At 46.1% G+C, this 16,083-nt stretch overlaps 2 pseudogenes; both read left to right on the top strand.

Moving 5' to 3' along the window:
* Positions 1-615: 615 nt before the first annotated feature.
* On the top strand, positions 616-734 carry LOC120363335 (small nucleolar RNA U3; annotated as a pseudogene).
* Positions 735-12,152: 11,418 nt separating this feature from the next.
* LOC120363416 (U6 spliceosomal RNA) lies at positions 12,153-12,251 on the top strand (annotated as a pseudogene).
* The last annotated feature ends 3,832 nt before the right edge of the window (positions 12,252-16,083 follow it).

Below are 16,083 nucleotides of genomic sequence, written 5' to 3'. Positions count from 1 at the left end.
TTAGCTGGGCATGGTGGTGCGTGCCTGTAATCCCAGCTACTCAGGAGGCTGAGGCAGGAGAATTGCCTGAACCCGGGAGGCGGAGGTTGCGGTGAGCCGAGATCGCGCCATTGCACTCCAGCCTGGGTAACAAGAGCGAAACTCCGTCTCAAAAAAAAAAAAAAAAAAAAAAAAAAAAAAAATTATCAGGCCCTGCCCCCAGCCTCACCCTTTAGTTCTCGCAGTTTAAGCCCCTTCCTCAAGAGGCCACATGTGTCCCAAGCCTGGGATGGAGGCCCTGGGCTGCATTCCCACAGCAGCTGGTTCTGTTCATGGAACTGAGTTGGTTCCCCGCCAAATCCAAATGTTGAAGTCCTAACCCCCAGTACATCCAAGAATGAGAATATTTGAAGATAAGGCCCTTAGCAGATAACTGAGGTTAACTGAAGTCACAAGGGTGGGGCCTTAATCTGATAGCGCTGGCATCTTTATAAGAAGAGGGGCCGGGCCTGGTGGCTCATGCCTGTGATCCAAGCACTTTGGAGGCCAAGGCAGGCGGATCACCTGAGGTCAGGAGTTCAAGACCAGCCTGACCAATATGGTGAAACCCTGTCTCTACTAAAAATACAAAAAATTAAGACTATACTTTCAGGGATCATTTCTATAGTGTGTTACTAAAAATACAAAAAATGAGCCGGGCTTGGTGGCCTGTAGTCCTCACTACTCGAGAGGCTGAGACACAAGAATCCATTGAACCTGGGAGGTGCAGTTTGCAGTGAGCTGAGATGGCGCCACTGCACTCCACCCTGGGTGACAGAGTGAGACTGTATCTCAAAAAAAAAAAAAAAAAAAGGAAGTGACACCAGCAGTGCATGTGCACAGAGAAAAGGCCTCGTGAGGACACAGGGAGAAGGCAGCCATCTGCAAGTCAAGGAGAGGGGCCTCAGGAGAGACCAAACCTGATAGCACCGTGGACTTCCAGCCTCCAGAAAACCATGAGAAGAATTTCTATTCCCTAGGAAGCAGACTCAGAAAGAAAACATTTTATCATCTAAGCCATCCAGCTATATTTTATCATAGCCCAAACTGACTACTAGAGACACTGCTCACAAGCAGCTGTAATTGCCTTTTTCTTTGTCTATTTCCCCAGCTAGAATGTAAACTCCTGGAGGGCAGGAACCTGTCTGATCACTGTATCTCCAGATGCTTAGCACTGTGCCTGGGACACAGTCAACTCTCCACAAATATTTGCTGAAAGAATACCTGAGTTGTAAGACACCAGTGTTCCATTTCCTTTCCTTTTTGTATAGATAAGAAACAGGCCGGGCGCGGTGGCTCAAGCCTGTAATCCCAGCACTTTGGGAGGCCGAGGCGGGTGGATCACGAGGTCAAGAGATCAAGACCAACCTGGTCAACATGATGAAACCCCGTCTCTACTAAAAATACAAAAAAAAATTAGCTGGGCATGGTGGCGTGTGCCTATAATCCCAGCTACTCAGGAGGCTGAAGCAGGAGAATTGCCTGAACCCAGGAGGTGGAGGTTGTGGTGAGCCGAGATCGTGCCAGTGCACTCCAGCCTGGGTAACAAGAGCCAAACTCCGTCTCAAAAAAAAAAAAAAAAAAGAAACAGAAGAGTCAAAGATTAAGAGCAGAACCATCCCTAGTCTATAATGAATGGTGCCTTCCAGAATTGTCTCTGCATCATACATACAGATGGTTCCAATTCATGGCAGGCCCATACTACACCAACTCTGCAGTAATAGTATCACACGGCCATAAAGTTCTTTTCAGCCTTCCTCTTTCCATAGTTGTCTCGGTCTGCCTGGGCTACCATAACAAAATAGCATAGGCTGGTTGGATTGGGCAATAGCATTTATTTTCTCACAGTTTTAAAGTCTGAAAGTCCAAGATCAGGGTGCCAGCATGGTCCCTTTCTAGTAAGGGCTGTTGTCCTGGTTTGCAAATGGCGGCCTTCTTGCTCTGATCTCCCCCACTCCTGCATCCCTGAGGGCAGGGGAGGCTACTCTGTTGTCTCTTCTTTTGAAGGGCCTTAATCCCATCAGGAGATCCCCATCCTTATAATCTCATTGAATCCTAATTACCGCCCAAAGCTGTAACCACAAATACCATCACACCGGAATACAGCAGGAACATATGAATTGTGGGTGGAGAGGGAAGGACACAATCATTTAGTCCACAAAAATAGTGCTTTCAGATGGTAGCAGTGGCTCACGTCTGTAATCCCAACACTTTGGGAGGCTGAGGCAGATAGATCACGAGGTCAGGAGTTCAAGACCAGTCTGACCCACATGGTGAAACCCCATCTCTACTAAAAAACAAAAATTATGCCAGGCGTGGTGGCTCACACCTGTAATCCCAGCACTTCAGGAGGCCAAGATGGGCAAATCACCTGAGGTCATGAGTCCAGCCTCACCAACATGGAGAAATCCCATCTCTACTTAAAATAAAATACAAAATTATCCAAGTGTGGTGGCGCATGCCTGTAATCCCGCTACTTGGGAAGCTGAGGCAGGAGAACTGCTTGAACCTGGGAGGTGAAGGTTGCAGTGAGCGAAGATCATGCCATTTTACCCTCCAGCCTGAGCAACAAGAGCAAAACTCCATCTCAAAAAAAATATATATATATATATATACAGCGCTTTCAAATTTTGGTTTCCTGTTTGCCCTTGATCACAGGTCTGAGAGAGGTGGAACATTCCACCCCGTTTTTACACAGATGACAATAAATGTCCAGAGAGTACATGGTTTGTAATTCATTCCTTCCTTTAACACATAATTATTGCAATCTTAATATGTGCCAGGCATGGCAGGAATCTGCCTTCCCTTTTTCCCTTAAAAAATGTGACTACGGCCTGGGCACAGTGGCTCACCTCTGTAATCCCAGCACTTTGGGAAATCGAGGTGGGTGGATCATCTGAGGTGAGGAGTTTGAGACCAGCCTGGCCAACATGGTGAAACCCCATCTCTACTAAAAATACTAAAATTAGCCTGGCATGGTGACTGGCAGCTGTAATCCCAGCTACTTAGGAGGCTGAGGCAGGAGAATCACTTGAACCCGGGAGGCGGAGGTTGCAGTGAACAGAGATGGTACCACTGCGCTCCAGCCTGGGCAGCAGGGAGGGACTCTGTCTCAAAAAAAAAAAAAAAAAAAAAAGTGACTACAACCTGGGCAACGTGGCAAAATCCCACCTCTTCAAAAAATACAGGAATTAGCTGGGCTTGGTGGCCTAAGCCTGTGGTCCCAGCTTCTCAGGAGGCTGAGGTGAAAGAATCAACTGAGCCTGGGAGGTTGATGCTGCGATGAGCTGTGATTGTACCACTGCACTCCAGCCTGGGCAACAGAGCCAGACCCTGTCTCAAAAGAAAACAAGAATGTGATAATTTAACTTTGCTGCTCCTTGTGGACTTGGCCATTTGTGTTCATTTTTCCCTCCCTCCAGCTCCGTTGTCATGCAGATAGCAGGTGGTAGCAAATGCTGTTGGCTTGTGAGCCGTACAGTGCAGGAGTTACGAGGTCACACAGATGTGGATTTGAATCCAGGCTCCAGCATGTACTAAGTAAGTGACCTTAGGAAACTAATTAAGCATTTAGTTTCTATTTCCTTATTCACACCATGGGGCAACCGATCCTGCAGAGTAGTTATACACGTGGCGCTTCTGGGTAGTACTGGCACAGCAGCTGGCATAGGTTAGTTCAATAAAGGGTAGCTGTTATTTTTTTTTTTTTTTTAGGCAGAATCTCACTCTGTCACCCAGGCTGGAATGCAGTGGCATAATCTCAGCTCACTGCAATGTCCGCTTCCCGGGTTCAAGCGATTCTCTGTCTCAGCCTCCTGAGTAGCTGGGATTACAGGTGCCCGCCACCACGCTTGGCTAATTTTTGTATTTTTAGTAGATACAGGATTTCACCATCTTGGCCAGGCTGGTCTTGAACTCCTGGCCTCATGATCCACTCGCCTTAGCCTCTCAAAGTGTTGGGATTACAGGCATGAGCCACTGCATCTGGCAGTAGCTGTTATTTTTATTGGTCATAAGTGAGGCAAGTGAAATGTTGACATAATTAGCCCAGAAACATTAAAAGAGTTCTGATTATTTTTTCTTTTCTTTTCTTTTTTTTTGACACAGTCTCGCTCTGTTGCCCAGGCTGGAGTGCAGTGGTGCGATCTTGGCTCACTACAACCTCTGCCTCCCAGGTTCAAGTGATTTACCTGCCTCAGCCTCCTGAGTAGCTGGGATTACAGGCGCCCATCACCATTCTCGGCTAATTTTTTTATTTCTAGTAGAGATGGGGTTTCACCATATTGGCCAAGCTGGTCTTGAACTCCTGACCTTCTGATTTGCCCACTTCGGCATCCCAAAGTGCTGGGATCCCAGGCGTGAGCCACCACGTCCAGCCTTGGTTATTTTTTTCTATTCATACAAAACAAAACAAACAAAAAACCAACCCCGAACTATGCTTCTAGTTTAGCAGCAAAAGCACAAAGGTTCACATGAGCAGCCTCAACGCTTTCGGGAAGACACCCGCAGAGCACCTCTTTACATTCACACTCCACCCAGAAAGTTACACAAATATCACTATATAATTCTGAAACACATCTAAAATGTGATGGTCCTCAAGCCACATTCTCCAAGCCCCCCGCCCCGCCCCTTAAGCAAAGGCACGATGAGTCCTGCTCTAGGACAGGTTCTAGTAACTTCCATCACAGGTGCACTTTGGTGGCCTTAGATCCCTGGGCGAAACAACCAAGTCAGTGGAAAGCAGGAGCCAGTGTGCGTAAGTCTCGGTTCATAGATCTGTGTGTATGAAATAGCTATTTTTATAATTTACTTGCTATTTTGAGTCCTATCCTTTTGGAGTCCTCCCCAACCCAGGGACTTCCAGGGGCCTCTGCCCTCCGGGCATGTGTCCACTGAGTTTCTTGCAGAGCCATCCATCACTGGCTCTCCATGCCCTGCAGGCAGCAGCTCTGCCATGCCCAACCAGGGACAAGGTCATCTCTTTGCAAGGCTGCCTAGAACAGGGATACGTGATGCAAATGCCTGCAGGGAGCGGGCAAGGAGAGTTACAAGTGAACCAGGCAGTTTGCCTACTAAATACGTAAGAACATTCTTCTCGTTGACAAAGAAATACGCTAGCTCCGTGTTTCTTTCAACATGAGCCATCTTTAGTCTGTCTTTTGTTTCCCTGTTTACAGGAAGAATCTTGGGTGAAGACGGACATTCCTCTATTGCCTAGAAAGCAGCAGTACGAGTGTTATGAATGGCAACTAACCTTTGGCCTCAGCGTAGAGACGCAGCAGGGACTGGTGGACATGGTGACAAGCTAAAGCGGTCATTCCCTCTCCAACACAGGCAGCCAACCGATGTTGGGACGGACTGAACCCAGTATCACCAAATGTGCCAATTCTTCAAGAGAAGACAAAATCTGCATTTTTATGTGAAATGGCCTAGTTTTTTAATACTGAATGACTAAAATTCACATGGCCAAAGAAAGCCCGTCTGCGGGTCAGATCCAGCCCAAAGTACCTCCTGTTTGTGACTTGGGACCTGGCTTCGGCCCTCAGTCACCTCTCCAGGAACAGTCCTGCCTGCCAGCCAGGTTGCTGGAAAGCCCACCATCTGCTTGGCCCACCACCCTACCCAGGGGCCTTCAGCTTTTGCCTGTGGCTCGAATCCTTTCCCTGCTGGGGCTTAAGCTTTTAGAAACAGAAGCTTGGGGGAGAAAAATAAACTTGAGCTTATTTCTGCTTTCTGCGCCGTCTCATCCCTTCACTAAAAAAATAAACACAGGCCAGGCGCGGTGGCTCATGCCTGTAATCCCAGCACTTTGGGAAGCCAAGGCGGGTAGATCACTTGAGGTCAGGAGTTCAAGACCAGCCTGACCAATATGGTGAAACCCCCTCTCTAGTGAAAATACAAAAAATTAGCCAGGTGTGGTGGCACACGCCTATAATCCCAGCTACTGAGGAGGCTGAGGCAGGAAAATCACTTGAACCTGGGAGGCAGAGGTTGCCGTGAGCCGAGGTTGCACCACTGCACTCCACCCTGGGGAACAGAGTGAGACTCCACCTCAAAAAAAAAAAAAAAAAAAAGAAAAGAAAAAGAAAATAAACACAGATTGGAAGTATCTGCTAGGAGACAACAAAGTGAAAGGAGAAAATACCAGAAGAGAATTATAGACTAATACCTCAGGCCAGGCGTGGTGACTCATACCTGTAATCCCAGCACTTTGGGAAGCCAAGGCGGGTAGATCACTAGAGGTCAGGAGTTCAAGACCAGCCTAACCAACATGGTGAAATCCCATCTCTAGTACACAAACAAACAAACAAACACAAAATTAGCCGGGCAAGGTGGCACACACCTGTAATCCCAGCAACTTGGGAGGGTGAAGCAGGAGAATTGCTTGAACCCGGGAGGCAGAGGTTACAGTGAGCCGAGATCATGCCATTGCACTCCAGCCTGGGCAACAAGAGTGAAACTACATCTCAAAAAAGAAAAAAAAATTATCCTGCCCCACATACTTACTGAACATATTTGATCTGAGATTATTTATGAAAATATTGTAGGGAGAAAATCCCAATTCAGTCAAATAATCAAATATTCAATTTTTATAGTAAAATATGTGTATCTATTGAGACCAGCCTGACCAACATGGTGAAACCCCGTCTCTAAAATATATATATGTATCTATCTATCCCAGCATTTTCTCTTTTTTTTTTTTTTTAATTTTAAATTCAAAAAACTTATCTGGGCCGGGCGTGGTGGCTCAAGCCTGTAATCCCAACACTTCGGGAGACTGAGGCAGGCGGATCACGAGGTGAAGAGATTGAGACCATCCTGGCCAACACGGTAAAACCCCATCTCTACTAAAAATACAAGTATTAGCTGAGCATAGTGGCGTTCGCCTGTAGTCCCAGCTATTCAGGAGGCTGAGGCAGGAGAATTGCTTGAATCCGGGAGACAGATTGCAGTGAGCCGAGATCGCGCCACCGCACTCCAGCTTGGCGCCTGGCAACAGAGTGAGACTCTGTCTAAAAAAAAAAGAAAGAAGGCCGGGCGCGGTGGCTCAAGCCTGTAATCCCAGCACTTTGGGAGGCCGAGGCGGGTGGATCACGAGGTCGAGAGATCGAGACCATCCTGGTCAACATGGTGAAACCCCATCTCTACTAAAAATACAAAAAATTAGCTGGGCATGGTGGCACGTGCCTGTAATCCCAGCTACTCAGGAGGCTGAGGCAGGAGAATTGCCTGAACCCAGGAGGCGGAGGTTGCGGTGAGCCGAGATTGCACCATTGCACTCCAGCCTGGATAACAAGAGTGAAACTCCTTCTCAAAAAAAAAAAAAAAAAAGAACTGGGACAGACATGGCACATATGTTCTGATCCTCTGAGACTCAGACAGTTGGTATTTCCTGAATTCTTTGTGGAGATAACAAAGTTTTCAAATAGCATATATAACAAAATATATTACAACCAAGTTGATAGCCAATGATTTGATAACATTTAATATTAAGACCATTAAGACACTTAAAAGCACAGCATCTATAGTCTGCAAATTCTTCCCGCATATTATGATCCTAGCTTTCAGTAAATAAATGTTGTACTTATGGAAGCTGCATTTATTAGGCCTTGACATTAGTTAAGTAATTAAATGACTCCAGGTATCAAAGGGTTCTCTACTCTAGGCTGGAATAAGTGAACATGCTCTCCCAATGCCTATGTTCTCAGATAACTTTTGCAATGATGAAATTTGGCTCATATCAGCGATAGAGAGAGGTGAGCAAGACTACTTGGTACCTAAATATGGGGCAGAGAATTCATGCAGCTGGCAGGAGATGAGACTTCTTTGGAAGAAGGCTCTGGTAGCTTTAATGTGACAAAAACTTTCAAAATTAAAAATGTCTAGCCATTCATTGTAGCTACAAAATCATAACAAATAAAGAAACATGTATTGAGCACCTCTGATTGAAAGCTCTGAGTCCTTTGGGGACTAAGAAATGAATAAGCAAGGTCCCTGCCCTCACAGAGCTTTCATCTAACTGGGGAATCAATCATGAACCTCAGAAACTGTGATATAAAGCAGAAAGGGGAGCCACAGACCAAGAAGACCCTGATCCAAGCACTGTGGCTGCTGCTCTCCGCAAGTGCTGGTCTCAGACTGCTGACCTCAGATTCAGTTTTAGTGACACAGTGGTAACTCGGAATTGGGAGGATGCCAGGAAGAGGGATAGGGACAGAAACATAGAAACGGAACCAGTAACTGACCACTGCCCTCTCTACCGTCTTGTACCCCAGCATGGCTTCCAGGAATCCCAGATTTTATCTGTTCAAGGGGAATGCCTAATGATACTAGATAGATATAGAATGTAGGGGAGTGAGGAACTGGAAGAGATAAAAAATTCCATGGAGGAGGGGCTGAGCAGGATTCTGACCCATGAAAGCGAAGGGCACTCTGGGCGGGGAAAATTGCAGGCAGCAGCTGAGGCAGGAAACTGCAGGCCATATTTGGAGACCTATAAATAGCTTTTGTGAGTGAAAGCCAGAGAGCTCTGAAGTTAGAGGGAGGGTAGAAGTAACAGGTAAGGCCAGAGAGACAGGTGGTGAACAGATTGAGACCTTCCTCCAGTCTGAGCCACACATCTTCTAAAACCTGGCAGTCAGCCTGGTGCTTGACTATTTCATCGAGGACAAATGTGACCGCTGGCAGCCACAAACCAAGAAGACCCTGATCCAAGCACTGTGGCTGCTGCTCTTCGAAAGTGCTGGTCTCAGACTGCTGATCTCGGACTCGGTTTTAGTGACACAGTGGTAACTCGGAATTGGGAGGATGCCAGGAAGAGGGATAGGGCCGGAAACATAGAAACGTAATCAGTAACCCACCACTGCCCTCTCTACATTCTTGTACCCTCACATGGCTTCCAAGAATCCCAGTTTTTATCTGTACAGGAGGAATGCCTAATGATACTAGAGCAGGGCCTCATGTTTGTTTATGAAAGGAAGGAGAAACTGCCTTAACACAGCAAGGAATTTAACAAGGAATAAAACAAACTGAGAATTCTGATCCTGCCGGGTAATAAGAGATCATCCACAAGAGGCAACTGTTAATTTAAAATATCATGGCATTGATGAAGTAGGGTCAATAGCCTCTGAATGGATTTCTCACCTTTGCATGTTTCCCTTTATTTATTTTTCTGCTTGAATTCAAATTAGTCTTAGCCTAACAATGGCTTTTTTTTTTTTTTTTTTTGGGAGAGTCTTGCTTTGTCACCCAGGCTGGAGTGCAGTGGCACAATCTTGGCTTACTGCAATCTCTGTCTCCTGGGTTTAAGTGATTCTCCTGCCTCAGCCTCCTGAGTAGCTGGGACTACAGAAGCGTGTCACCATGCCCAGCTAATTTTTGTATTTTTAGTAGAGATGGGGTTTCACCAGGTTGGCCAGGCTGGTCTCGAAGCCCTGGCCTCAAGTGATCCACCTGCCTCAGCCTCTCAAAGTGTTGGGATTACAGGTGTGAGCCACTGTGCTTGGCCCAATTATGGCTTTTTATAGCCAACCAAAACACTTGGAATACATAAAAGCTCTAAAATAAAAAATACAGTGCTACTATATTGTAAGCATTCAAGAGATCTTTGGTAAGCACAATAAAACCCCATGATAATGCACTCACCAAAAATATGATTTCATTTTATTTATTTATTTATTTATTTGAGACGGAGTTTCGCTCTTGTTACCCAGGCTGGAGTGCAATGGTGTGGTCTTGGCTCACCACAACCTCCTTCTGCCTCCTGGGTTCAGGCAATTCTCCTGCCTCAGCCTCCTGAGTAGCTGGGATTACAGGCACGTGCCACCATGCCCAGCTAATGTTTTTGTATTTTTAGTAGAGACAGGGTTTCACCATGTTGGCTAGGCTGGTCTTGAACTCCTGACCTCAGGTGATCCACCCACCTCGGCCTCCCAAAGTGCTAGGATTACAGGCGTGAGACACCGCGCCCTGCTGCCTGGCTAACTTTAAAAAAAAATTTTTGTAGAGACGGAGTCTCACTATGTTGCCCAGCTTGGTCTTGAACTCCTGGGTTAAAGTTGTCCCCTGCCTTGGCCTTTCAAAGTGTTGGGATTAAAGGCATTAGCTACTGTACCCGGCAAAAAATATGATTTTTTTTTTTTCTTTTGAGATGGAGTCTTGTTCTATCACCCAAGGCTGGAGTGCAGTGGTGCAATTTCAGCTCCCTGCAACCTCCGCCTCCTGGGTTCAAGTGATTCTCCTGTCTCAGCCTTCCGAGTAGCTGGGACTACAGGAACTTGCCACCATGCGCAGCTAATTTTTGTATTTTTAGTAGAGTCAGTGTTTCACCACATTGGCCAAGCCAGTCTCGAACTCCTGACCTCAGGTGATCCGTCCCCCTTGGCCTCCCAAAGTGCTGGGATTATAGGCATGAGCCACTATGCCCAGCCAAAAATATAATTTTAGATATGATGCAGAATTGATACCTGGCTCTCATTCCCTGCCTAGCCCCTAAACCAGGCAGGTAGAGGGAGGTCTTATAGCAGAGGTCAAGGGCATAAAGGTGGGGAAGAGGCATGGGAACTTGTTTCAGAGAGAGAAGACGTGAAGAGTAAATCTCGTCCTAATTATTCTCCCAGCTGAATTTCTGAATCTGGCCAACTAACTGGGACATTTCCCGAATCACTAATGTTATCCTGCAGCTTCTGGACTCAGAATTGTCCCGGTAATATTTAACTTGGGGCTGACCACCACCACCAGGTGGCATCAAATCACAGCTGAGTCTGGCATGAATTTATTTTTATTTTTATTTTTATTTATTTATTTATTTATTTATTTATTTGAGACGGAGTTTCGCTCTTGTTGCCCAGGCTGGAGTGCAATGGCGCGATCTCGGCTCACCGCAACCTCCGCCTCCTGGGTTCAGGCAATTCTCCTGCCTCAGCCTCCTGAGTAGCTGGGATTACAGGCACACGCCACCATGCCCAGCTAATTTTTAGTATTTTTAGTAGAGACGGGGTTTCACCATGTTGACCAGGATGGTCTCGATCTCTTGACCTCGTGATCCACCCGCCTCGGCCTCGCAAAGTGCTGGGATTACAGGCTTGAGCCACCGCGCCCGGCCATGAATTTATTTTTTATTTATTTAAAAATTATGCCAGTGAGTTGTAAATTTCTCGTGTGACTTAAAAAAAAATTAAAAAAATAAAATATGCCGGGTGTGGTGGCTCACACCTGTAATCCCAGCACTGTGGGAGGCTGAGGTGGGTAGATCACGAGGTGAGGAGTTCAAGACCAGCCTGGCCAACATGGTGAAACCCTACCTCTAAAAAAAATAATAAAAATAACAAAAAGGCCGGGCGCAGTGGCTCAAGCCTGTAATCCCAGCACTTTGGGAGGCCGAGGCGGGTGGATCACGAGGTCAAGAGATCGAGACCAGCCTGGTCAACATGGTGAAACCCCGTCTCTACTAAAAATACAAAAAATTAGCTGGGCATGGTGGCGTGTGCCTGTAATCCCAGCTACTCAGGAGGCTGAGGCAGGAGAATTGCCTGAACCCAGGAGGCGGAGGTTGCGGTGAGCCGAGATCGTGCCATTGCACTCCAGCCTGGGTTAACAAGAGCGAAACTCCGTCTCAAAAAAAAAAAAAAAAAAAAAAAAAAAAACAAAAAAATAATTTTTTTTTTTTTTTTTTTTTTTTTTTTTTTTTTTTTTTGGTAGAGACAGGGTATTGCTATGCTGCCCAGGCTGGTCTCAGACCCCAGGGCTCAAGTGATCCACCTGCTTCAGCCTCCCAAAGTGCTGAGATTCCAAGCCTGAGCTGCTGTGCCTGGCCTGGCATGAATTTAGATAGGGTATTGAACTCCCAAATTCCTTACAGCTAGCTAGGCTGACCCACACTGGTCATTTTGTTGTTAACCCTGCAAGAAATTGTAACCTTCCATTGCATACAACTGATTTCTTTGGATCTCAGTTATAATTATAATAGGATTTACTGTATTAATTTATAACCAATAACTGATGAAAGTACTCTCTCAGTAAACTAAAGGCCAACAAACATTAAATTAGACATTGTGCTAATTACTTTGTGCTAATTATACACGTAAATATAATATATATATACACACACACACACACACACACACACACGGTGGTTGCTTTGGCAGCATATATACTAAAACTGGAAGGATACAGAGAAAATTAGCATGGCCCCTGCACAAGGATAACACTTTTATTTAACTTAAAAAAATTAAGAAAACCAGGTGCCTTCCGGAGACCCCTGGGGATGTCCCCAGAACCTCCCGGGAATTTTTTTTTTTAAATAATAAAAAAAAAATAGGCTGGGAGTGGTGGCTCACGCCTGTAATCCAAGCACTTTGGAGGCCAAGGCGGGCAGATCACCTGAGGTCGGGAGTTCAAGACTGGCCTAACCAACGGGGTGAAACCCCGTCTTAAAAATAAATAAATAAAAAATAAAATAAACACAAAAATAAGAAAACCAATAAATACACACACACCCCTCATAGCTTGAATTATTTATTTATTTTTTGAGACAGGGTCTTACTCTGTCACCCAGACTGGAATGCAACGGCACAATCTTGGTTCATTGCAACCTCTGCCTCCCAGGCTCAAGTGATTTTCCTGCCTCAGCTGCCCAAGTAGCTGGGATTACAGACATGCAACACTACCACCTGGCTAATTATTTTTTTTTTCTGGTATTTTAGTACAGGTGGGGTTTCACCATGTTGGTCAGGCTGGTCTCAAAACTCCTGACCCCAAATCATCCACCCTGCTCAGTCTCCCAATGTGCTGGTATTACAGATGTGAGCCACTATGCCTGGCTGAGTTTATTTATTTATTTATTTATTTATTTATTTATTTATTTTGAGACGGAGTTTCACTCTTGTTACCCAGGCTGGAGTGCAATGGCGCAATCTCGGCTCACCGCAACCTCCGCCTCCTGGGTTCAGGCAATTCTCCTGCCTCAGCCTCCTGAGTAGCTGGGATTACAGGCACACGCCACCATGCCCAGCTAAGCTGAGTTTATTTATTACTGAAATTTTCAGGCTGGGCATGGTGGCTCACACCTGTAATACCAGCACGTCGGAAGGCTGAGGTTAGAGGACCACCCAAGGCCATGAGTTCAAGACCTGCCTGGGCAATAAAGTGAGACCCCATCTCTACAAAAATTACACAAGTTAGCTGGGTATGGGCATGTGTGCCTGTAGTCCCAGCTACTCAGGAGGCTGAGGTGGGAGGGTTGTTTGAGCCCAGCAGGTCAAGGCTGTAGTGAGCTATAATCATGCCACTGCACTATAGCCTGAGCCACAGAGTGAGACTGTGTCTCAAAAAACCCAAGAGAGACAAAGAAAAAATGAAGGCTGCGCATGGAGGCTCACACGTGTGATCCTAACACTTTGGGAGGCTGAGGTGAGAAGACTGCTTTAGCCCACGAATTTGAGACCAGCCTAAGCAACATGGCAAAACCCTGTCTCTACATAAACTTACAAAAATTAGCCAGTGTAGTGGTGTGTGCCTGTAGTTCCAGCTATAAGGAGGCTGAGGTGGGAGGATTGCTTGAGCCTCAGAGGTTGAGGCTGCAGTGAGCCTTGATCACACGACTGCACTCCAGCATGGGAGACAGAATGAAACTCTCTCAAAAAAACAAAAAAAAGGCCGGGCGCGGTGGCTCAATCCTGTAATCCCAGCACTTTGGGAGGCCGAGGCGGGTGGATCACGAGGTCGAGAGAGCGAGACCATCCTGGTCAACATGGTGAAACCCCGTCTCTACTAAAAATACAAAAAATTAGCTGGGCATGGTGGCGCGTGCCTGTAATCCCAGCTACTCAGGAGGCTGAGGCAGGAGAATTGCTTGAACCCAGGAGGCGGAGGTTGCGGTGAGCCGAGATGGCGCCATTGCACTCCAGCCTGGGTAACGAGCGAAACTCCGACTCAAAAAAAAAAAAAAAAGAAAAAGAAAAAATGAAAAAAGGTACTATAGGCCAGGCGCAGTGGCTCATGCCTGTAATCCCAGCACTTTGGGAGGCCGAGGCGGGTGGATCACGAGGTCAAGAGATCGAGACCATCCTGGTCAACATGGTGAAACCCCATCTCTACTAAAAATACAAAAAATTAGCTGGGCATGGTGGTGTGTGCCTGTAATCCCAGCTACTCAGGAGGCTGAGGCAGGAGAATTGCCTGCACCCAGGAGGCGGAGGTTGCGGTGAGCTGAGATGGCGCCATTGCACTCCAGCCTGTGTAACAAGAGCAAAACTCCGTCTCAAAAAAAAAAAAAAAGGTACTGTAAAAAAGTGAACCAGGCTGGACATAGTGGCTCAGACCTGTAACCCAAGCACTTTGGGAGGCCAAGGTGGGTGGGTCACTTGAGGTCAGGAGTTCAAGACCAGCCTGGCTAACATGGTGAAACTCTGTCTCTACCAAAAAAAAAAAAAAAAAAAAAAAAAATTAGCGAGCACATGGTGATATGTGAGTGTATACACCACATGATGGTATGTACAAGTACATGCTGGTGGCGTGTACCTGTAGTTGCAGCTACTCAAGAGGCTGAGGCAGGAGAATTGCTGGAATCAGGGAGACGGAGGTTGTAGTTAGCCAAGATTGCACTACTGCACTCCAGCCTGGGTGACAGAGTGAGACTCCATCCCAAGAAATACAGTGGAAGGAGCTGCTGAAATTTTCCTCTAGTAAAATAGTTATTGGACCCTTGAAGGTGATTTATTATTTGCTTTCTGTCAATATCACCCTGTGTATGTTTTTCGGGTAGGAGATGGCTTGGTGAGTAGGAATTATCTTCAGTTTCAAATAAATCTTATTTTGATTTTCATTCCTCTGAAAATTAACAATACAGGGATGAAGAACTGTGCCTGCCTTGCACTATTGTGCACTGTTCTTGCACTAAGAATAGTGCTTCACATCATAAGCACTGTATGTGTTGCCATTATCAGTGATCTTTGCAGTGATGACTGTGTTCATAGATCACATGGACACACTCTCCCTCTTGCTGCTGTCCCTGCTCCATTCACCTAAGACAGGTACAGTATGTCACACACACACTATTCTGTGGCTACTCCTTGAATGGTTCACTGAACATTTTAGATGGCTTCACTCTTACAAAGTTTCTTTCTTTTTTATTTGAGACAGAGTCTCACTCTGTCACCCAGGCTGTAATGCAGTGGCATGATCTTGGCTCACTGCAACCTCCACCTCCTGGGTTCAAGCAATTCTCCTGCCTCAGCCTCCTAAGTAGCTGGGACTGCAGGTGCACACCACCAGAGCAAGACTCCATTACAAAAAAAGTGACCCAAAAGAAAGGGGGAAGAGGCCAGGTGCAGTGGCGCACACCTGTAATCCCAGTACACTGGGAGGCTGACAGGTGGATCACATGAGGCCAGGAGTTTGAGACCAGCCTGACCAATATGGCAAAATCCTCTTTCTACTAAAAATACAAAAATTAGCCATAAGTGTGCCGCACGCCTGTAATCCCGGCTACTCAGGTTACCGAGGCATGAGAATCTCTTGAACCTGGAGGTGGAGGTTGCAGTGAGCTGAGATTGTGCCACTGCACTCCAGCCTGAACAACAGAGCTAGACCCTGTCTCAAAAAAAAAAAAAAAAAAAAAAAAAAAAAAAAAAAAAAAAAAAAAAATCGAAGAATCTTCGTATTTGACAATATAGAATATAAGGCAAAAAATATATAATAGGAGGAAAAGAAGGGTGTTACATGCTGATGAATGACAGAGCAAACGATAGAGGAAGAAGTAACTGAAAAAACTACAGGAAGAAATAGATAAATCAGGTTAAAAGATTTTAACACATACCTTTCAAAAATTGATAAATTTGGCCAGGCATGGTGGCTCACACCTGTAATCCCAGCACTTTGGGAGGCCGAGGTGGGTAGCTCATGAGGTCAAGAGATCGAAACCATCCTGGCCAACACAGTGAAACTCCGTCTTTACTAAAAATACAAAAATTAGCTGGGTGCGGTGGCCTGCGCTTGCAGTTCCAGCTACTCGGGAGGCTGAGGCAGAAGAATTGCTTGAACCCGGGAGGTGGAGGTTGCAGTGAG

The sequence above is a fragment of the Saimiri boliviensis genome, chromosome 4, assembly GCF_048565385.1.
Source record: "Saimiri boliviensis isolate mSaiBol1 chromosome 4, mSaiBol1.pri, whole genome shotgun sequence".
Lineage (NCBI taxonomy): Eukaryota > Metazoa > Chordata > Mammalia > Primates > Cebidae > Saimiri > Saimiri boliviensis.
Note: the sequence above shows the minus strand (reverse complement) of the source record. Positions and strands in the feature narration are given on the sequence as shown.